The sequence below is a fragment of the Pongo abelii genome, chromosome 12 (genome assembly GCF_028885655.2).
Source record: "Pongo abelii isolate AG06213 chromosome 12, NHGRI_mPonAbe1-v2.0_pri, whole genome shotgun sequence".
In the NCBI taxonomy this organism is placed as follows: domain Eukaryota; kingdom Metazoa; phylum Chordata; class Mammalia; order Primates; family Hominidae; genus Pongo; species Pongo abelii.
The window spans coordinates 81,573,381-81,597,040 of NC_071997.2; the positions used below are offsets into that span (position 1 = coordinate 81,573,381).

The window sequence follows — 23,660 nt, forward strand, 5'->3', positions numbered from 1 at the left end:
CTCTGCTTACCTCTAACAACATCCCATGGGGAGAATGTAATTGGGAAAAGAAATAAAATCTCAATTGAGGAGCTTAGCTTTTAAGGCCTAATGTAATTGGTTAGGCATGAGGTAGAAATCTTATCTTGTTTCCCAAGAGCAAGCTTGAAAACCATAAAAACAAAGCATTGGAGAAAAAATGCTGGATTTTAGGATAAAGATTTGAATATATAGTAATAATAATAGTAATAATAATAATAATTGCTAAAATATATTGAAGAACTAATATATGTTACTCATCTTTCATCTTTAGATGGATTGTCTCATGGTTGGAGAGTGTATATTAGTAGAATCTTAGTATCTCCATATTTGGTATACTAGGTTTTATTTGTTTTTATTTATATTTAAGATATACAACATGGTGTTTTGATATACTTACATGTAATGAAGAAGTTATATGGTCAACATCTTAGTTTTGATTCAAATTGTAATATAGTGATGTCAAAAAAATGTACCCCTCTTAAGAAAATTAAGTTGTAAATATGTTCTCTCAAAACAACAAAAGAAACTGAAAGTTTGTCTTGAGGGAGAGTCTGATATTACTAGAGAATTTTCTGTTTAAAACAAAGTAGAACAAAACAAAAAGAACTCCTGGGAGCAGAATGCTCTAGTATAAAATATTTCATATTCACTAACATATAACACCACTTTTTTGTATGGACAACTGGTGGGGCTTTTTTACATACTTTGTAATTGTGATTCTACCAGTTTTAGCATCTAAATCTACCCATTTAATAATTTTATTATATAATGCTTATTTGTAAGATACATTTGACAGGAATTCCCATTTCTCAACGTAGTATATAAAAATATGAAGGATTGTCAGGCTACTTAATGGACCAAAGAAAAGCAAAATGGTAGCAATGAGTATTAATGGTAGGCCTGGGAGGGCCCCAAAGGAAATGAAATGAGATTCAACTTTTTTCTGTTAATTGTGTTAAAGATTATTTTTCTTTGACTAAGAATTCTTCTGTTGGAAGTTAAAGTAACACCGTTTCTTGCTAGAAAAAATGAAAGGAAATAAAATGTGTTATTACTTTTATTACTACTATTTCATTTGGAGATGAAAATATACTTTTTAGGATAAAAGCATACCACATTTATCAAAAATTATTCTCAAAACGTGATGCTAACAGTAAAATGATTTCAAAGTTAATTTAGAAGAAAAGAATCCTAAAGTCTCCCCTTTCTCCTTGTGTGATCAATACCCCTATTGGTGCCTCAGATTTTTCATCTATAAAAGAAAGAGACGGAAAAATGCCCATTTTAAAACAGTGTGGTTGTCAGGATTAAATCTAAAGTGTATCAAGTACCTGACAAAGAATTGATAGTATGATATATGTGTGTATTGATATTCAGTTTACACTATCTGAGATACGGTGCTAGGGAAAAAATAACTGGAATTAACTATTCCTTGTAAGAAAAGTTGGATAAGTGAAAATCCTAAATCAAGATGGCATCTGAACTAAGACAAGAGAGTCATTCTGTGCAAAACATTTCATGGCTCAGTAGGAAACAGACTTTGTTGACGACTTTGGTTTGATTTATTTTTAACTAATTTAACAAATAATTTTTAAGCATGTGCAATGTGCCAAAATACTACGTTGTGTCCTAGAAAACCATATGAGGCAAATTGGTTGCCCTTGGGCAGCATTATTATAAATTGAATTAAGGTATTTAAAAACATGTAGGTCACAAACCAATGGGGTGGGCTGGAGTTAAGACTTAGTACCATAATTAATAGCAATTTATTTCATTCACTGGCTTCTGAGCCACTCCTTCCTTGGAGGCATTTGCCAGGTCAGCATTGTTTTTTTGCAGAGCATCGTAAATCTCCAATGACCCGCTCTTGGCCATAAACACAGAAAATATACTTGTGAGGTTATTTTCAATGTACAATATGGAATTTCTGAAATAATAATGATCTAACAGGTGCAGTCTGGGTGTTTTGAAAAATTACTCAATCTTTTGCAGTTTATCAAGCAATTTGTATACCATGCCAAAAATATTCTGAAAAGTCAGTTTTTTCCAGTTCTCTAAAGTGGAGCTCATGGTTAATTCAGAGCATAAACCACCCCACCCAAAATGAAAAATAACTCAGAACCTAAGTACTCTGCTGCTCCAAAACTGCCAGAATTAACCAGACTGGAAATGAGCTCAATTATAATCAGCTTGGATGCTTAATCTTTTAAATTAATCCATAGAAATCCTATTATTATATTGATTCATTATAGAATGTTATAATCGTGAAATTCTTTAGAAATAACTGTACAGTGCCTTAGCAATTACCCCAAAGCACATGAATTCTATTCTGTAGCAGGAATTTTGGCTATCAAGATTTGTTTGTTTTGATATTACAGGGGTATTGCTTTTATTTAACAACCGTTTATATACTGTTATTATATGCCAGTCACCATTCTTACTGCTTTATAAATGTTATCTCATTTGATCCTTATAACAGCCTCAAGAGCTAGATATTATGGTTACTTCATTATAAAGAAACTGAGGCACAGATAGGTTAATGTGCTCAGGACCCAATAGCTATTGAATGGTGGAACTAGAATTCTAAGTCAGTAATTTGGTTCCAGTGTCTGTGATCTAATTTTAGACATCATACTGGGGAGTGGGAAATTATATTTTCCTTTTTAGAGATGGGGTCTTGCTTTGCCACCTAGGTTGGAGTATAGTGGTACAATCATAGCTCACTGCAGCCTCTACTCCTGAACTAAAATGATGCTCCTGCTTCAATCTCAAGTTTTTATTGTTGACCGTATAAATTCTTCACTACATGTAGCTAGGACTACAGGAGTGTACCACCACACCCAGCTAATTACTTTTTATTTTATTTTTTATTCTTTTGTGGAGACGAGGTCTTGTTTTGTTGCCCAGACTGCTCTTAAACTTCTGGCCACAAGTGGTCCTCGCACCTTTGCCTCCCAAAGTGCTGGGATTACAAGAGTGAGGCAGTGCATCAGGCCTGAGATTTTCAGGTGTAACACCAGTGAGAATGATTATTTTATTTTATTTTATTTTTATTTTATTTTTATTTTATTGAGCCCTGGCCTAAAGGAAAGACCTGACTGTTTAGCATAAAATGGTAGCCCCATCAACCTCTGCTTTGTCTCCTATGCCCAAATATTACTCTGCTATTCTACTGCGAGTTTTCTACCACCTCCAAGGTATGCCTTAGACCCCAAATACCCAATATCACTACTCGCTCCCCATTCAACACCCCCATCACCTAGCTCCTGCAAGTACTCCACGCTCCTGCAAGTACTCCACACTCCTCAACCCTCAGCTCAACAACGTATATCTTCACTCCACCAGACTGATGGATGGGCCCTTGTGTAGGCGGGGTTTATACTGTGTACAGTTACCATTATTACACATTACATTTTAGTTCATCTTTTCGTCTCACATCTCTCTCTCCCACAAAATGGTAAGTTCCTTGAAGATAGTGGCTGTGAAATGACTCACATTATAAAGAAGAAATATGAAAAATATATAAAACTAACTAATTTATGTCACATGCATACACACACATAAAGGGGAAAAAGAATGGAGGGGGAAATATGTGAAAGATTTAAAGGTAGTTGTCTCTGAGTAGTAGGGTTTGTTATGAGAATTTTTTTTTCTTACACTTTCTCTAAATATTTCAGATTATCTACAGGGAAAATGAAGTAGTTTTATAACATTAAAATACATAAGCATATCCTAGAACTGTTAGAAATGAAAATGGAGTTCTTCACTGAACAAGAACATTATATACCAAGGGCTTTAAAAATGCTCTAAATTTTAATATGTGGAATGTAGTTAGTGTTTAATATATTTAGACCAATGGATGAATAAAGAAATTGAATGTGACATCTCTGCTTAAACTAAGTGAATTTTTCTAAACTTAGAAATCCTTCTATACCATTAATCCTGAAAATTTTGAAGCTCCTTAATATGCTTTTAGTGACCCCCTCGGCATGTTTTGAGTTTCTCCTTTCTCCCAAGACTCTCCACCAAAAAAAGGGTCAATTTAAATACATTTGAATTTAGAAACAATATAACAGCAGAGATGTCCTTAAACATATCTAGATCTAACAATGTGGCCTGTGCCTATATATTTCTCTTAAATTGAATGAATAATTATCTCATTTACTTAGCATAATTTATTGTACACATTTATAAAGTCCTGCTTGAAGGGAGATCATAATATTTTAGAACTTTCTACATTTGTTCACCTTATAAGCCCATGTTAGATCCTGCTTATCTGAATAAATTGAAAGAAAGCCATATTAAAAATGATAAATCATATAATTGTCAGCTAATTAGTGGAGAATATAGGGCTTTTTAGAAAAAACATTTTGCTTTGTAAAATGTCATACAGGAATAGGACATTTTAGATAATAAATTGATAAATTATAAAGATAATAGAGAATAGGAGAGCATTCTTGCTTAGGATTAAAGTAAGCATAAACTGAAAATAAACTGAGCAAAAACTTCAGATAAATTCCGTAGATCTCTATTTTATATTGTTTTGGAACAATTCAAAAATGCTAGATCTGATTAATAGACTTTTCTGATTAACAAAGACCTATCCTATATGCTACTGATAAATGAAACTTTCAAATCTAAATTTTTCAATAAAATATGATTAACACTTTTACAGTGCACATGTGTTCAGAATGTACTTTAAAATCCCACAGCACCTCAAAAACGATCGTTAACTTATTCAATGAAATATATTGAGATTTTATTTATAGCAGAGTAGTAACTTCTGAGGATGTTGTGCAGAAGTCCAAGACATAGGTCCTACCCACAGAGAGCTTGGGATATTGATGATAAATTGTATATGCTAAATAGAGATTGCATATGGTCTTTTGCAAATGACATCCTGCAAAAGGGATGTGATGAGGGAAAAATGAAAGGGTGGTGAGGAGCTTCTTTTTGGAAGTCCAGGAAAGGGGAAAATGTTTCCAAGAATCCAGGCAGCATTTAGATCATTGGAGGCAAAGCAAGAAGATAATAGGGCAACACATGGGTTACATGCTCAAAAGTGTGGTGACAGGAAAGTAATTTCCGGAGACAGAGTCAAGAAAAACTGGAAGATTTATGCAAAAGAATAGTAAGTTGCAAATGCAGAGCTGTAATTAGGACTACATAGGAAGCCATTGTGAATGTCTGGGTACAAAATAAGACCTGACTGACATGTGTGTTGGTGCATGCCTTTAGTCCCAGCTACTCAGAAGGCTGAGGCGGGGGGATCCCTTGAGCTTAGGAGTTAGAGACCAGCCTGGACAACATAACGAGCACCTACCTCTTAAAAGAAGACTCAATGATTGACTAAATTTTACTCAATATGGAAACTATGGTAGAAATTTAAGCTTGGGTAAGTGAAGTTTAAAAGATTAAACCTATGGTTATTTGGTTTTATAATAAATGAATAATAATTATACTAGGAAATTTGATAATTTAGGAATTTGGAGAGTAATGTATTTTTATATTATTTGTCTCCAAATTTCACATATTTGATATGCCAACACAGATTTGTCTGAGTAGAAAATGTTATTTACCTATTGGCAAAATCATTATAATTCTGGAGAATCCAATTACAGTATTATTATTGAGTACCTAGAATGTAGAAATGACAGTTTCTAATAAGTTATTTTAAAAGCCAAAAAGCATTTAAGTGTCTTATTAACTTTTGCATTCTCCAAACTTATCATGGTATTTAGCCCTGAGCAGATGCTCAGCAACTGTTTATTCAATAAATGAATGATGTATTTAATTAGTTGAGTCTTTCAACTTTAGTGCCTTAAATTGTCAATTAACTAGAAATTTCAAATCAACTCACTTATGTTGAGTTAATAACAGAGCTAAGAATGTGTTGGGTTTTGGTGGACACAAGGATGTAATGTGTTGTACTTGGCTTAATGTAATTCAAAATCTAGTGACATAACTACCTTTTAATTAGACAAATTAAATAATTAAAGTTAATTTTCATTAATATAGAACCTCTAGGCTGTGTGTCATCAGTAGCTCTATATGTAATTACCTTACTAATTAAACCTCTAAAACTGGTCACAGCTTCATATCAATGTTCTTTAAAATTTGATTTAACTTGTATCTTCAGCTTGATTCTTCTATGTGTTTTTTTCCAATCTCTCTCCTCAGAGTGATTAAAACTTTAATAGTCATCGTTTTTTATACTTTTTTGACTTACTTTTAAATCAGGATACCTTAACTGTATCATTTTCTTCCAAATTGTTTCTAAGGAAAAATTTTGAGAATTACAGTAGTAGCAGCAATAATAATAATAATTCTGTAATTGTGAAGATATTGCTTGTTAATTCCTCATTATTTTATTACATAAATAGTAATTTCAGCCTTTTAACTTTGAATAAGAGAATTCCAATGAATTGGTTTGTTTTTCTGGAAGAAAGAACCAATGCCATCTAAATTCTTTCAGACTGTTATTAATTGCTTCATTATTGAACTTAAAGAATTATTTCCTTATAAAAAGAGATCACATGTCAGCAAGAAAAAAAATATTATCACATGAATTTAAAAAAGGGAGAAAACACAATGGCATTGTGTCTGAAGGCCTAAAGAGGATTGAACGATGAACATGAAGGCATTTCTATATTGAAGAATATCAGCTTTTGTTTTTTATTTGTATTACATTGTTTTGCCTTAAAATTAGTTTAAAAACTCCACGTTGGCATTTAGGAACTAATTTTTCAAGATGATAAGCTTTTATATTTCTTAATTCTGTTTCTTTCTTTTCTGACTATACATTGAATTTTAAGGTAATCTTACAATTTATACTTTGAGTTTAAGTGTATACAGAGAGATGGGGAAAGAGGTAAACCAATGTTTCCTCAAATGACCATTAGGAAAAGAGAACTATTGCCAACATGGAAATAAAATGCTGTCAATGAGTCTATCCGAAATTTTGATCTCAATTTGTAATATCAAGTTTAAAAAAGCACAAATATCAATTGTCTACAATAATTGTAATTCTGTAACAATAAATTATGATAATATTCCTATGTATAGAACTTGTTTCTGTAAATCTGTTTCTGTAATTCTTTTTTTTGAAGTTAAATTTTTTTATTTGTATCAATTTAAGGAACACAAATGCAGTTTTGGTACAGGGATATATTGCATAGTGGTGGAGTCTGGGCTTTTAGTATAACCATCACCTGAATAATGTACACTGTACCCATTTAAGTAAGTTCTCATTCTTCACCCCCTCCCACCCTCCCACCGTCCCACCCTTCCCAGTTACCAGTGTCTGTTATTCCACACTTTATGTCCGTGTGTACACATTATTTATCTTTCACTTATAGGCGAGAACATGAAGTATTTGACTTTCTGCTTCTGAATTGTTTCACATAAAGACTTCCAGTTCCAACCATGTTCCTGCAAAATATATGATTTCATTCTTTTTGTGGCTGCATAGTATTCCTGTGTGTGTGTATGCATATATATATATATATATATATATATAAAATATATTTTGTTTATCCATTCATCCAGTGATGGACACTTAGGTTGATTAACTGTAATTCTTTTTAGGCCTGAACAATAACTGTAAATTTTCTGTGGCTTGGGGAAAATGCAATTAAATTACCTTATTAAAAGAAATAGTAATGAATCCATTTAATTATATTTCTTCTACAGTTCAGATCATTATAAAGTATAAACTCTAGTGAAAGAATTTCTCTTCAAAAAGTGCATCTTGTTCTACAGTGAAAAAAATTTTTTCCTGGAGATTTAGGATATGAATGTATCCCCTGTGAAGTTAATTGCTGTCAAAAATACTTCAGAAAATTACTCTTTTTAACTTTACCCATTCTTTTGAATGTTGCTCAAGAGTAGTAACTCTCATGTCTGTTGGAGTGGTTAGTTAGATTTAAAAATGTAGCCAAAGTGCTTTTTAAAATACCCTGGAGACATTAGACTTGCAAAATTCACAGGTTCTGCCATACTTATATATTAGCTTTACATTGCAATTACCTGATAGATAATTGTCATTAAAATAATCATGTAAAGGCATATCTCTCCAATGGAGCAGCAAAAAAAAAAGGTTTTAAAGTCATTCTGGTCGATTGAACTTGGAGGCTTGAGAATATTTTTAAGCAAATCTAACTAAATAAATGTGCACCCTGGAGAGCAGAATGGTTTTTGTTTTTAATCCATTAAATGTCCTTTAATTTCTTCACAGTTCTCCGTCTGTCCCCTCTCAACCATTTCCCTTTAGTGAACTAACATTTATACAGTGTCAGTGAGAGAGTAAAAATCTCCCTCTGATTTCAATGAGCCATCAAAGCAGGTGGTTTAAATAGAGTCCCATGAATTCCCAACCACATGTCTTAATCAGGGGCCATGAGCATCTAGGACTCAGTGTTTTTGCCCTGTCATTACATAGGAGATGGGAAGAGGGCCCTTAGAAGTGTTTAAAGAAGAGCATATTCTGTATCTGTTAGAGGTTTTATGCATCAAATGAAAAAACAAAAGTAAAAAGCTCATGAGATGTCCTAAGAAAGTTAAACGTGGCTCTGAAACTCAATGCTCATGGTGAACTTCCTTAGAAAACTATATAAGTGAATTTTAGCACTGAAATGAAAAATTGAGAAGGTAGTTTATTTCATTACTATCAAAAGAGTATTGGGAGCAAATAGCTTAAGAGAGTGTTATGGAAACAGACCCTGTTCTCGACTATATTGTCAGTTAATAGTGATTGTGCTAAGAGAGCAGGTGCCCTGTGCTCATCTCATCAGACCTCAAGGAGCCAAGTTTAATGAATTATAACCCAGTTTTTGTTTTTCCTTAAGGAGAGTGTGCTTGTAGCTGGTTGGAATTCTCCAGAGTAGCATGAATTGGCCTCATTCTCTGAGTTCCATAAACTCTAATACTAACCCAATTTTTTTTGTCCTTTGTTTTTATAATATAATCATTCCATTGTTAACCAGTGTTATCTCTATGTTAGTACAGACCAGCACTGGCATTGTACTTGCCCTTAAAGAGGCATGTAAATTATGACTATATAACTCATTCTGTTTTATGAAGTAAGAGGAGGGTAAATAGATCTAATATTTTAACATCTACTTTCATGACAGCCATGGATACTGCAAGGAAGTCACCTTTAGCTTAAAACTATTCACCTTGTGTCAGAGTGGATTGCCTTTGGTCTTCTTAGAAAATTTTAACTCACTTGCCCAGTTATCACAAGAAAATGATTTCAGCATTGGATAATAACAATTAATCAATTTAACTGCAAAAAGCTGTCATTAGAAAGTACACAATTCATAATTTATTCAGGTTTATTTCATTTTGAGAATGGAAAAAAAACTAAGGATACATTTTATTTCACATTAACAGAAACTCTAATATAGATATAAATCATCTCTAATGCGGCCATTAGCCACAGTTTCAATGTGGTGGAATTCTTCACACCTTTCTCTAATAATTGATTTTCAACAGTAGAAATCTTTATATTCTTGGATATTTCATTTACATATTAAATTTGATTCTGATAATCTAATTTTGTAGAAACATAATTAAATAAAGAGCCAGAGACAGACCAATTTGGCCAAATGGTGGGAGGTAGCTGGTATTAGGAAAGAAAAAACATGAAAAATTCTAGCTCTGAAGTAAAATTGGTTTGGAGTTCGTTTTTTTTGTTCTTGTTGTTTGTTTTCTTTTGTAAGTTCTCCAAGGTCTGACAATTAATTTAATCCTCTATTTCCTTATCTATACAATTGAGATTCTGTAAGATCCCCTTCTCAGATTGTTTTTAAGATTAAATGAGTTAATATAAATATGATTAGCACCTGGCACATAGTAATTCCCATTCCCAGTAAGCAGTTAATAGTAGATGTATGTACATCCCCCACCACCAAAAAAAAACTATCAAATGTTTACTGATAATTACTATTTGCCAGGTGCTACTACCCCCCACCACCAAAAAAAAAAACAAAACAAAACAAAAAAAACTTTCAACTGCTTACTGGGAATTACTGTGTGCCAGGTGCTACTACACATGTACACACACACACACGCACATACATTTATATATTTGGATCCGCTTAGAGAAGGCAGAGACAAAATAATTCCAGTGGGTAAATACACTCTGGAACCAGAGAGACCTGGACCAGACTCAGCTTTTGGTTCCCTTCCTTTTTGATCCTGGAGGTCCTCCAAAATGACCTCTTTGAGCCTCAATTCCTTTTTTATAAAACTGGGATGATTTAACACACACAGACACACACTAATTTTAGGAATCTCCAGAATTTGGGCTGACTTCCCCTCTCTGGATAAGACTACTTTTATTCTTTAGTTTTGTAATGAAATATAAATTACAGGATAGCAAGGGATTTCTAGTCTAACAGCTTCCTTTCCCTTTATCCTCTAGTAATCAAGCTGAAAGATAATACCTGAATATTCCTTGCACTGTTCCTAGCTGTCTTCTGTCATTTCACCTGTCTCTAGACCCTAGAACTACAATTGCTGGTTCTTGGATGGAGGTGAACCACAGAGAGTTTTCTGAGGCTTTCATCCATTCATTTTTTTTCCCCCTAACCCCATACACACACATACACTGTTTTCCTCTTATACATTCTTAGAGAGAGCCTTCTCATAGTAGGACTCAGACTTTGAAACTGAAACCCTATAAAGGCAGGTTATCAAAATGTGATCCCTACACTGTCAGCATCGACCTTCCCTGAGAACTTTTTAGAAAGGCCCCACCCTGGACTTGCTGAATCTCTGGAGATGTAGCACAGCAATTTGTGTTATAACAGTTCTTCCAGGTGCTTCTTGATACCTGAAAACCACTGCTTCAGACACAGTGCACTCATCAAAAACCAAGTTTCAAAGGAAGTCTCACAGATACTGCAAATTTCTCCTCTGTTCACATAGGTAGGCATTTGGAAAAGGCCCAGAGATTTTGGGACACCTTCTTAAAAATCAGTACACGCAGCATCTTAATGCCTTCGGCTTCGCAGGAGAAATGAATATTGTGATATGGCAGTATTATGGGGGGTTGTGGGTTCTACATAGATTTTTTAAATGTCTATCAATTTATTTCAAGATTATTTCAAGTAATCAGTGCTTGCTGCGTAGTATGGTTTCAATAAATGACAATGGTTGTTACTATTACTACTTTAAAACTAATCGTATACACTTTATTTTAAAACTTCCCTTCCCTTTACGTGTATTAGTCACCTATTATTTATAAGTCACTCTGCTAGTCTCTTGGAAAATGAAAAGATAAATAAGACATTCCTTTAAATTCAGGGAGCTTGAAATCGGCTGAAGTTCATGTGTTTGTTTGACCCACAGCTTTTTTAGCTTTTATGACGATCAGATTCATGTCTGATTTTGCTTACCACTGTATACCTAGCACAGTACCTGGGTCTTAGTTGATGTTTTGGGAGAGATTTCTTAAATGAATGAATGCATGCATGAATCCAAATACCTAGTGAAAGGAAAAGATCCTCTGTCCTTTCTTTTTCTAGCTGAACTTTTTTCCCAAAGGAACCTAGGACCTTTTGTGTGTAAATTGAGTAAGCCAACTGGAAATCTCTGCACAGCAGAGACTCAGAAATACTAATCCTGCTGTTTACACACCATTAAGACTTATCCAGGTGTCCTGTACACCCAGCTGCACACAGCAGTCTCAAGCTTTACATTTCAACCTGAGGAGGTGCTGTATTTTTAAATCCTGGTGCTAATGAGACAAAAAAGTTTCCTATCTCATAGGCTCATCATGGTCTAGGAGGTTTTTAATGCACATAGGCCCTATGTCTCAAAAGGATTTGGTAGATCAGTGGGCTTTTACGGCTTTTTAATATCTGACTAGGGTTTCTATAATAAATTAGGCCATTATGCAGCCTGATAAACAAGCAACTCAATGCCATTCATTTGGAAATCACAATAATAGGGAGAGGAGGGGAAGCTGTAGTTCTGTGCTTTGGCTTCAAGAAAGTATCACATTGTTTTCAGACATTTTTAGGAGAAATATTGTCAAAAGCTTTTTTATTAAAGTCTCAAAAAGTGTGGCCATTTAGAGCTTAATCTTTAAAGAGCTGTGTGCTGATACCTGGTGAAGCTATGGGGTGTGAAAGGGGACGGACTGTGCTTGTCCTTCACTCTGCTAAAATCAAACTGTGGTTTGTTTCCCTAGATGACTCTGAATCAGGTTGGCTCTGAAACTCAATACAATTTAACACACACACAAACCCACTGAGCTGATTTGCATATTTGGAAGTGTCTTGAAGACCTTTATTTGGGGCTACATTCAGGAAGCAGTCCAGACCTGAAATTGCTGTGGTGATGTAATAATTTATCTTAGACATAAGAAAACTAGAGCTCTTTTTGATAATCATTTCAGAAAGTTCATCTGAAAAGCCAGTTTACTCTCCTTAAAGTTATCTCATTGTTCTTTCTTTGAATACTTTAGAAGGAAAATATTATTGGACTTCTAAGCTGTTAGTGTAACTTTCTAAACTACTTTATAAACTACCTTAACAAATATGATAGTCAATGACACCAAAAATCAGGTACCCCATCATAAAGAATGTTATCCTGTTATCCTTTTCTTCATATTCCTTCTCATTCCTGCTTCATTCTGTTCTCTAGAATTATAAAAATGCTCAACTATATCACATTGATATGAAACTCTGGGTTTTATAATATTATTTTGAAAGCTCTTTTAACGTAGGCAGATAAATGAGGCTGCCTTATTCCTTACAAGGAGGAATTTCCGTATCATAGGGAAGGACATGAATTTTGGAGACAAATGGTACAAATCCTGAATCTTTTTACTTCATGATATGAGGCACATTTCCATTTCTAATCCTTGCTTTTCTCATCTGTGAAAAGGTGATTCATGTCTACTATAAAATATTGATATTAGCAGTAATTGAAAGCAAATATGTAAAGTGCCTAGTATTAACACAGTAGGTACTCAGTAAATAGCAGTCATGTACTACTGTGATCATTTACCTTTTTTACAGGGGAAGAACCTGAGGGACAAAGACTGTAAGTTATCTTGCCCAGCGTTGCAATGGGATTGGACCTGAAATGAACATGATGTGTCTAGTATTCCTCCTTTCCTGACTCAGGACCTTCCTACACATGAGTTGACCTTAGACCACTTAATGCTGAAACAAATGTATCCATGTATCAAGTTAAATGACTGCACCAAATCAGTTTTCTTAGCTAAGGGTGGGTCCGAGGAGAGACTTCAAAAGATGTAGGAAGCCCCTGAAATAATAAGCAAATGTGTAGTGTGTGTGTATATGTGTATTCTAAAGTATCCTACCTCCAAATAAATTTATGATACCACTGAATAAAAATGGTCCAAGATTTCTTGCTAAGCTTAGCTTCCCTGACTCTGCAACTGATTCCTACTATACTAGCATGAATTTTTATTTTTTATTTTATTTTTTTGAGACGGAATCTCGCTCTTGTCCTCTAGGCTAGAGTGCAGTGGCACAATCTCTGCTCACTGAAACCTCTGCCTCCCTGGTTCAAACAATTCTCCTGCCTCAGCCTCCCATGTAGCTGGGAATACAGGCGCCCACCACCATGCCTGGCTGATTTTTTTATTTTTAGTGGAGACAGGGTTTCACCATGTTGGCCAGGCTGGTCTGGAACTCGTGACCTCAGGTAATCTGCCCACCTCAGACTCCCAAATTGCTGGGATTACAGGTGTGAGCCACTGCACCCAGCCCTGAGAGTATTTCTTAAGAAAATAACAGATTATAAACATGTTTGAGTGACTAAACAATCTATTAATACAGACCTATAACTGCTAGAAAAATGGATTTGCTTTCCATTTAAACTTAAAATCTATTTATATCTTCTTCATGTCACAAACAGTAGGAAAAAAATATCAGCTCAAGATGAACCAGCTGGGACCTGAGATTATGATTAATTATTGCTATAGCCACACCCTACATTTGCTTAATTGCCGCTTTGTAATGGCTTGTTTTCATTCACAAATAAATTATAGATGCAAATGAGTTTGACTGTGGGAACCAGGACCATGGACTAAATGCTCCTCTGGTTATGAAGAGAACAGAGATTGCAGCATCCTTTTTAAATCTGATCTCAAACGTGGTAAAGTTGGAGGTGGTTATACGAATCAGTATACATTATTTTTAGCTCAGGATTTGCCAACTAACCAGCTGTGTGGCTTTAGTAAAATCCTTGACCAATTTGAATTCCACCTTCATCATTCAGAAAATAGAGTTTGAAACTAAATAAAGTATGGCACCTGGGTGTGGTGGCTCATGCCTGTAATCCCAATACTTTGGAAGGCCTAGGTGGGAGGATGGCTTGAGCCCAGAAGATGGAGGCTACAGTGAGCTATGATCATCTCACTGCACTCCAGGTTGAGAGACAGAGAGACTCTGTCTCAAAATAATAAGATCTGCACTTCCTCACTGCTCTAGAATTCCATGGTGACAAGTACCAATCTGAAAGCCAGGAACACACAAGATGATATCTCACAGCTATAAAATCTCTTTGGGACTCATCTAACTTGGCAAGTTCTACCACCAACTGTAAACAATGACCAACCTACCTTTCAGCCTAACCTAATCATGTCTATGCCCATTTATACTTACTTTGACATCTAGAAATCCCCTCCTCTCCCCAAATTTTATTGCTTATAACATGTCAAGAGAATCACATTTTTAATTATGCTTTGGGAGAACTAGGCAACAACGTTAGATACTATGAAACATCAAAGACCTTTTTAAAATCTTCATAAGTATGTCATGTTGAATGTGAAGACTCTTCACTTAGATACAATTTTAAATCTGGCACTTTAGTCTTAGATTCTACTTCATGTGGTCTGGGACCATGCCTATCCTCGCTCACTCTGGGCCATCGCTTTTCAGTATGGCCTGGCACAGAGGAAGAACTCAGGAAATGAGCAGTGAATGTAGAATGAATGGATGCATGACTTGCCCGTACATCCAAACTAAACTGTGTGGCTTTCTAGAACTACCTCTGCCTGACTCAGCCTTGCCACTGCAAACCTACTCCTTTCTATACGAGCTGGTTAATGTCCTCTTCCCAAGTGCCCACATGCCCTATATAAATTCCAGATCTGTGCCTCTGCAATGTGTTGTTTTCCTGATCAGAAATGACCTTTCACCTTTCATCTTTTCACCCCAACCCTTCCACATTTCAGGACCTCTGCAGGTCGCATCTCAAACCACAGAGTTTTTTTTAATTTCTCCCTTCTGTAAAATCATATGTAATCTCTGATTTCTATAAACAGAATAAAAATACGGTTGCTATTATTTATATATGATTCTTAAAAATCAAGCAAGTAGAGACCCAGAAAGATAAGTGACATACCTCACAATTTTTTTTTCTGATGCTGTAATCTTGTTTATGTCAGGACAGTGGTTTTGAGTCCTCTTATCACCAAAGCAACTAGCACAAGGCTGATCAGATTACTGGTCACCACCAAATAATTGTGGATTGGTTGAGAGTTATGATCTTCTTGTATCTTTTTCATGAAAATACTATGATATAAAGAAAGAGAGTTTCAGAAAGAACAAGAATGAGGATAATTTTCCATGCTAAACTAGATTTTAAAAGAGGAAAGACTGCTATATTAGTGCCTATAGTTTACAAAGAGATAGGTATTTATCCATAAATATTTATCTCCAAATTTTGGATTTATAAATATGTATCCAGTACAACATAGAAATGTATACAGATATCAGTTTGGGGAGGGAAGTGACATTCTGGGTATATAATATGTGTGTGTGTGTGTGTGTGTGTGTGTGTGTGTGTGTGTGTGTGTATATTTATATTTATAATTGTCAAAGTAGTTTCTCAAGGCTGAATTGATTTACTTGAGATGGAGAACTGTGTGTAATCTGTAGTTGCACCTTGCAATCATTATACTGGCAAGCCCTTTTGTTGAGATCTCTCCCAGACCACCTTTCCAATGTGTTCATCTGTCAAAAAAAAAAAAAAAAAAAGATACCTATAACCAACCTATAAACATTTCTGTTAGATTTATTAGATTTTTCCCTCTTCCCTTCAAAAAAGACTTAGGAGACCTCTCTTTTTTTGCACCCCTTCTGTTTCTTTGAATAATCATTTCATTCTGATTTTGTCTTACATGTTTGCAGAATTCCTTACTTTTCCTAGAAATAACCCTTTTATGAGCTGAATAAAATGATGCAATGTACTGTGGGTTTACATTGACACTTAAATATTTTCCCTTTCGTCTCTTGCCAAATCTGGCTTCTGTGCACTGCCCCCCAGCACTGCCAAGGTGTGATGGTTTGAGAAGTACTGTGGTTTGGGAAATGCAGAGGCCTGGTGGGTTGTTGGAAGACACATTGTGAATGTATTCTGTATGCTGAGACCGCGCTTTCCTGGACCCAGTGCCAGGTAATCGCACTTGTGAGACAAGCCTTAAGGGAAAAAAGAAAGGAAAAAAAACTGTACCCTTACTTTTCTTCACTTTATAAATATTCTTAGGCTGTTAGGTTGAAATACCAACTCAGAACAGGGTAGTAAGGGCCTCAGCATAATGAAAGAATAATGCCATTTGCTTTAAAATCTCAGTGGAGATGAGATTTACAGGCCAGACTGTTAATGAATCCATCAAAAGTTTATCTCTCAGTTGGGCTTCCTATCAAGGAGGGAATGCACTTCACTCAATAGTTTCATCTCAGAAAAATTGAATCTCTACTGATGGCCACTTTCTGGGCCCCCAGGCAAATAATTATTGTGTTAAGACTGCCAGGTGGGTTCTGTTCTAGATAAAATTGTGCAATTTTATATAGAAATATGTAAATGCAAATATTACATTTACAAGCCTAATATCAACCATCCTGATTTTTCATTTAAAAACTTAAAAGTTTCAGATGTTTAAATGGCTTTAGTTAAAGTAGTCTGCACAGTATGACTGAAGTTATAATAGAATGATTTGCAAATAAGAAGCATGGCTTCATTGCTTGAGCAAAGGCCTGCGTTTTTTTTTTGTTTTTGTTTTTGTTTTTTTTTTTAAGTAGCCTTTTGATATGTGGTATTTTTCTTCAAGACTTCTTTATTTCCCAGGCAATTATTGCTATTAATCTCACACTGTAAAATAAATTGCATGTTTGAGTGGAGAAAGCTGTTACTCAACTTAAATGAAAACCTCAAAATTCAGATTTTTTTTTCCCAACAAAATCATCTGGGCCTGATTCAGATAGCAGCCATCCAAGTTTGAAAAGGAATCAGCACAGATGTCCTTGAGAATGATTGCGCCCAAACACTGAGACAATGGTGGTGCTTCTTACGTTTGTGTTTTGTTCATCAAAGCCTCATAGAAATTTTCTGAAGACACAGAGTTTTGAAAAATATTAATTTGTTTTATTTGTGTCTTTATTGGCAATGCCTGTTGATGAATATGTAGAGCTTAATTCAACCAGCCTGTTGAGATTTATGCACAAACAATGAAGCATTTGGCTCCAAAGTTTGTCTTTATCCATTCTGAAAAAAAAAAAATCTGTTTGGGTAAAACATGCTGAGCTTTTCCCCCTGCTACTTTTAGGTCTTAGGAAAAGAAAATGCTCACCCATCGATAAAATTCTGATACCCATAGCTGTAACCAAAACACCTGAAAGCACATGTAAAGGTGTATCAAAAAAAGATCCTTGCGCATTGGGTTGCATCATTGTATAGCAGGTGGTGTAAGCTGTCACCAACCAGTACCGATGCAGAATGAATAAGATGGTTGCTAGGCTTTGCTCTGAATTTTATTCCATTGTCTGTTTTTTTTTAAATCTATTTTGATTAGGCCTTTTATGAATTATAGTATTAGATGCTAAATTAAATGGCACAGGAGGTGAGAATTGTAGGGTTACATAAGGAAGGAAGATCAGGGAGGGATGGATAATCAGAAACAGCTTCTTGGAGAAAATAGGCCTTGACCTAGGCCTTGAAGAATTATAAACTCATGGGGCATGATGAAGCACTCTGCAGAGAAATTAATGGCTTTGTATATCTTTCTTCAAAGATGTTAATCTCTGAGTATATACTTCTAAAACCTAGATGTTAACTGCTTCTTCATTTTTCTCTTTAAACTCTCCAAAGAGAATCCACTTCCACAAAAGCATCAGTGAGTCACACAGAATTTACCAGTGATCATCCTCTACAAAGGAAAGGGGCGGAAGCTAATTTTTCACACCTCAAATCAAGCACATAAAAAAATAGTGCTAGACACGTCTACTCACCAAAGTTCTTTCTCAGCCATGTAGCCACCATGGGCTTTTTCACTGAACCTTCACCATTCCCCCCACCCTACCATCCTTGCCCCAACCAAGTTTCTTCTTTCCTTTTTAGTTTATCCTGACAATATCAAATCCCCTCTTCTCTCCTTTCTTAATATTGACTCAGAGGGCACACAGCTCAACTTTACCCCAAAGTAAATGTATCAAAATAATCTCTCAACAAAGCATCTTAGTAATTAAAATAGTCTCCAAATCATTTAATACATATGCAACTAAAATGCAAGCTCTTCTGAAAAATGTCAGTGTTAGCACTTACATTGATACAAAAGTTTAGCCAACTTAATCTAAACATAAATGTAGAATACTGGCCCTTGATAGCAATGTAAAAGGGCATTTGTCTCTTGTGGTATCTGGAGCACTGGACATGACAATTACTGTGAGAATAGGATAGGCTAGAGCTAGTTATCTTGGAATTATTCCTGATAAACCTCATTTATATCTAAACTAGTCATGTCCATAGGGATTCCTACATGGGAATGTGATATTGCTGTGGAAGATAACTTGTAAACCATTGTTCTGAAATACTGGGAAATGCTAATACCCTCAGAGGGAAGTTAAATGAATTAAAGAACAAAAGTAATTAAGTGTCATGAATATTTTTAAGTTATTACACTTGCCTAAGATAACATATTTCACGACAATTAAAAAGGAATACCTGTTTTGATGTACATTTGTGATGATATAAAATTTAGGGAGAAATGTGGATAATATATAGATACTAGGTTTGGTCTGAATGATAAACCTAGAATAAATCTTACATATTTTCACTGAATACCTTATTCTTTATCTCAGCTTTTCTCTTGGGAAAACTTTTGTCTTGGACTTGCTCTGATAGAATACAATAAATGAGAAAAACAAGTAAGTTGAAAGGGAAATCTGTTTTCTGAAGTTGTTTTAAAAGTGCCCACACATAAATTTACAGTGCTGCAAGCTGCTGAGCAGGCCCGTTAGTCTTTCTCTTGCCTTCAAGCTAGGAGGGGTGTGCATGAATAATACCAGTAGGTGAGAAATGATCCAGGATTTTTAAGGTGATAATCCCCTGAAGGTCCTCGTCCATAGTTGACTCTAAAAGCTCTTGTTGCCCAATACTTCTAGAAGCCCAATACTTCTAAAGATTATTTCCCAGTAATCTAAATGTCACAAGTATGGTTGAAGTTTATTATCTCCTATTCTTTCCTCAGGGAAAACCGAGAATAACCAGCTGTCTTCTGCATAATTACAAAGGTCTCTAATGCAATGCGTTTTTAGAAACCAAGGCTTTCCGTGGTGAAAAAAAAAAAAAAAGGCTACTCGTGTTCTGTTGCTCATTGCATGTGATGTTGTCTTTCTCTATACTAGGAAGACATAGGATTTTAAGGGAAGGCTGTATAGATTCTAACATGGACTTTTTGTTTCAATTGTTGAAAAATTAATTTGTTTAACCATACTTTTTCCCGTGTATGATGTATTCAATACCACTCTATTTAGAGGTTTGTCTTGAGGATTAAATCAAATAATACACTTTAAGTATAGCATGCAGGATAGGATAGTCAGTGGACATAGTAGGATATTCAATGAATATTTGTCCTTTCCTCTTTTTAAATATTAAGGAAAATTATTTTGGATATTTGTTTAAAGTAGAAAAAAAATTATTTTACATTTCCAAGAAGTTCATTTCCTAATTACTTTCTTTCGGCCAAATCTTGCTATTGGGCCATACACCTTCCCTTGGATGTTTTAAATAATTACTGGGCTAGTCATTTGTCAGCCTCTGGCACATTCTTTCATTTTGGCCATTGGTAAACTGAGGCCAAGATAAATTAACTTACTATTTGAAGGAAGCAGCATGGAGTATTAGAAAGACCATAAGTTTTGCAGAATTGAATTTGAATTTTAGTTGTGATTGACCTTGTTAGCTGTGTAATTCTGGACAAGTCAGTGGACTTCTTTGAGTCTCAGTTTTCTTTTTGATAAAATTAAGATGGATACTTTTTTCGGAATATTTAAAATATTTAATTTGCATATTTGAAACATACGTTCATTGCTTGTATAAAGTTAAAGTTTTTTATATACTTTAAGATACTTTCAAAGCAAAGTGAGTTTTCCTTCTGAAGTCTACTTGAAGTAATAAATGACTGAATTAAGTAATAAATAAAGTAATATATTCTCTTCCCTTATATCTTGAACCACCTCCCACACTCCACCCCATTGCAGCACATTCTTCCTCTTAACAGTCACACACTATTAAGATTTGGTGGTTAATCTCAACCCCGGTGTGTCTAGAGAAGGTACTCCAATATAAGAATAATTTGGAGAGATTTTTCAAAACACAGGTTTTCAGGCCCTGCACATAATTCAGATATCTGGAGAGAGGACCCTGTGATCTTTTAAATTGCTTTCTGGTGCTCAAATTTGAAAAACCTGTCCAGGCTCATTGCTCTTTCTTTCACTCCTGTACATCATCCTACACTACATAGTAGTTGGGAAACCACATAAGAATAATTTATAGTTATGAAAAGATTATGTTTTCTAGTCCCTTGTGCCTGAATTAGCTATAAACAGTATCCCAAGTGAAATAAAACTGCAGGTTACACACCACTTACCGAAACCTCTTAACGTTGTCAGAAAGAATGACTGTCAAGTTGGGCCAAGTAAGATTTGAATAGTAGTCAGAAAAGCAAAAGGCCTTTGGGTATTCTGCCAAGGCACCAACTCTTATTTTCCTCGAACTATAATAAGTTTTTCGTGAGATATCTTGGAAATAACCAGTCTCTTCTTTCAAACAAAGTGTGATTTGAAATATGTAAGACAGTGCAGCTTAAAGGTAGGCTATTGCTATTCAGAATGTACTCTACGGAATGTACTTTACTGCAGTGCAAAGCTAGATGAATACACTCAGCTTCTGATGGTAGCTTTCCGTTGGGTTTTACTAGTATTTTTTCCTTGCACTGCTCTGTGGATTTTAGCATTTGGATATGCTTAGATATTGGAACAGATCTTACAGGAAGATGAATTAGTATATGAGATGTTACATTCTGTATTTTTAGCCAGTTAAGTGAAATACCATTTTCACTTCTGATGAGAAAAATGTGTATGTTCTCTTTTTTTGTTGTTAATCTATTTTGTTTTTCATGGCTATTCAAATAATAAGCTCCCAGGTCTCAAAGTGGAAAATAAAGAGAAACATCTATTGCTATATCTGCCATGCTAATTTTACACAATTTCCTGAAAATGGAAGTGATTCTCAATCTTGTCTTTTGCCAATGAGGATCTTAAAGAGGTTTCAGATTAAAAATGTAGTTATCATTTAAATTAAGAAAATTATACTCAATGGAAAATTTCATTAAAAGCATTATTTTGGGGAAACACACAGTGTGAATAAAATATAGAAATTGGAAGAAGTCTATGGAGCATGTGTTGCAAAATTAACAGTTTATATTGGCAGGAAGTTCCTGTACTGTTTTCTCTTTAATTATGAGAATTTCTCATTAGGTTCTATTTAAAGCTTGTTATAATTGACTTACATGTTAAAGAAAATAACAAGGACAACTACAGATTAGGATGCCTGCTTTTATGGGTAAGAATTTGTATAGGGAACCTCTTTTAGCAATTTATCCAGTAAGGGATATGCGTGGTTGCAGGGAAAGTTAGACATCTGAGTTTATCAAAGATATAAAAGGAATTTCTTCTTTAAGCTCAGAGTCCTGACATATGAATATGTGATGATTTGTGTTCTAGCTTTATTTTTATATGGTCCTATTCTTTGCATGAAGCTAAGATGTGAATAAAAATGTTACTACAAAAGACATCTGACAAATAATTTCCAGTACTATCTCTTCTAATAAACCATATTTCACTTTGTAAATTTGGAAGTAAAACACACAACCTAAATGAAACTTGTGACGTGGATACTGAGAAATTTAAGTGACCTGTTCCACTTCAAATAATAATGGAGTGTGCCATTGGCAAACTTGGACATGAGGGATTATTTCTCTCTGAGCAATTATAGCATGTTATTACTGTGCTCTCATGCAGATTTTCATTATAAAAATCCTCACTGGTATCCTACTGTGAAATTGTTCTGTTCAGTAAGATGTTGAAGAAATGTGAGCATATAGAATGTGTAAAAGTTTCTTTGTGCAGGTAGTCAATATATACAGATAGTCCTCAGATAGCAGAGAATAAAATAATTATAAAGCATTTATTCTACAAAGAACTGCTCCTCTTATATGTGTCACAGCATCTTCCTGGGTATATGTGGTCTTCAATAGCGGACACTGAGAGTGAATTAAGGTGTATTTACTGAGAACATACCAAGTTAGATGAAAGAGATTTCCATTTAGAGAGAAGAGTTTTGGGATGAACAGCTCTCTGCTTCTTAGCACAATATTTTACAAAGCCTTTCATGATATCCTTGTTAGATGGCAAGAGGAAAGGACTCGATTTCAACCAAAATGTTATCATTAATATGTGTATGGCAGTTGATTTTAGGTGATATTCAGATGAACATTTTCTTAAATGAATAGTTTCTATTTCTGAAATATGCTACTGTTTTTTAGTTCATGTTATTGATTTTCTATTAAAATCCTATTAAGAGGTAAAAACTGAGTCTACTTAAGGAAAAAATATCAAGAAACTACTGACACAGGTAGTGTGTATATATGAATGAGAAATTAAATTTGACATTTTCTAAGATTTTTTCCAACTCTGAGATTCTGTGAAAGACAAATATAACCATCCTTCTTAAGCAGTAAAACAGAATTCAGAGTAATTCAGTTGTTAAAGATCTTGGACCAGAACCTAACTCTTTTTGACAATCAAAGAATTGACAGAAATATGACCCTCCATTGGGGTCTGAGCAAACAGGCAGATATATTTTAAACATTAAAAAACATTTTTTGATTATTTTAACGTAACAACAAAAGAAAATGAAATGAGAGGGACATTCAAGGCTCCTCAAAATTCAATTAGCCAGAGGAAAAGAAACATTTTCATTCTTGCTTAAAGTTGTTTCCCTCTTGCCTTTTTTGTCTGATAGGGGAAAGAGTAGATTTTCTCCATGTATAATATTCTAGAACCCATTTAAAAAGCATTTCAACTGTCATAGTGTAAAACTTCCATATGGGTGACTAGTGCCTTTTGCCTGGTCAAATCCTTTGGGGCCAGTTGTGTCTCCTGGCCAACATTCTATTCACCTTGCATCTCTATATCCCAAGGGTATCAAGAACTTGGCCCATTTTCTCCCCTTCTGGCAACAACCATCTGGCCTTCCACCTGTGTCCCTTGCCTTTCAGATCATTGCTAGCACAGCTTTCTCCTTCAGTTTTC

At 34.8% G+C, this 23,660-nt stretch overlaps 1 protein-coding gene across 37 annotated transcripts in view; it reads left to right on the top strand.

The window, feature by feature from the left end:
- Positions 1–23,660, top strand: part of NRXN1 (neurexin 1) — a 1,121,298-nt gene that overhangs the window by 158,783 nt on the left and 938,855 nt on the right. The window lies entirely within an intron of this gene.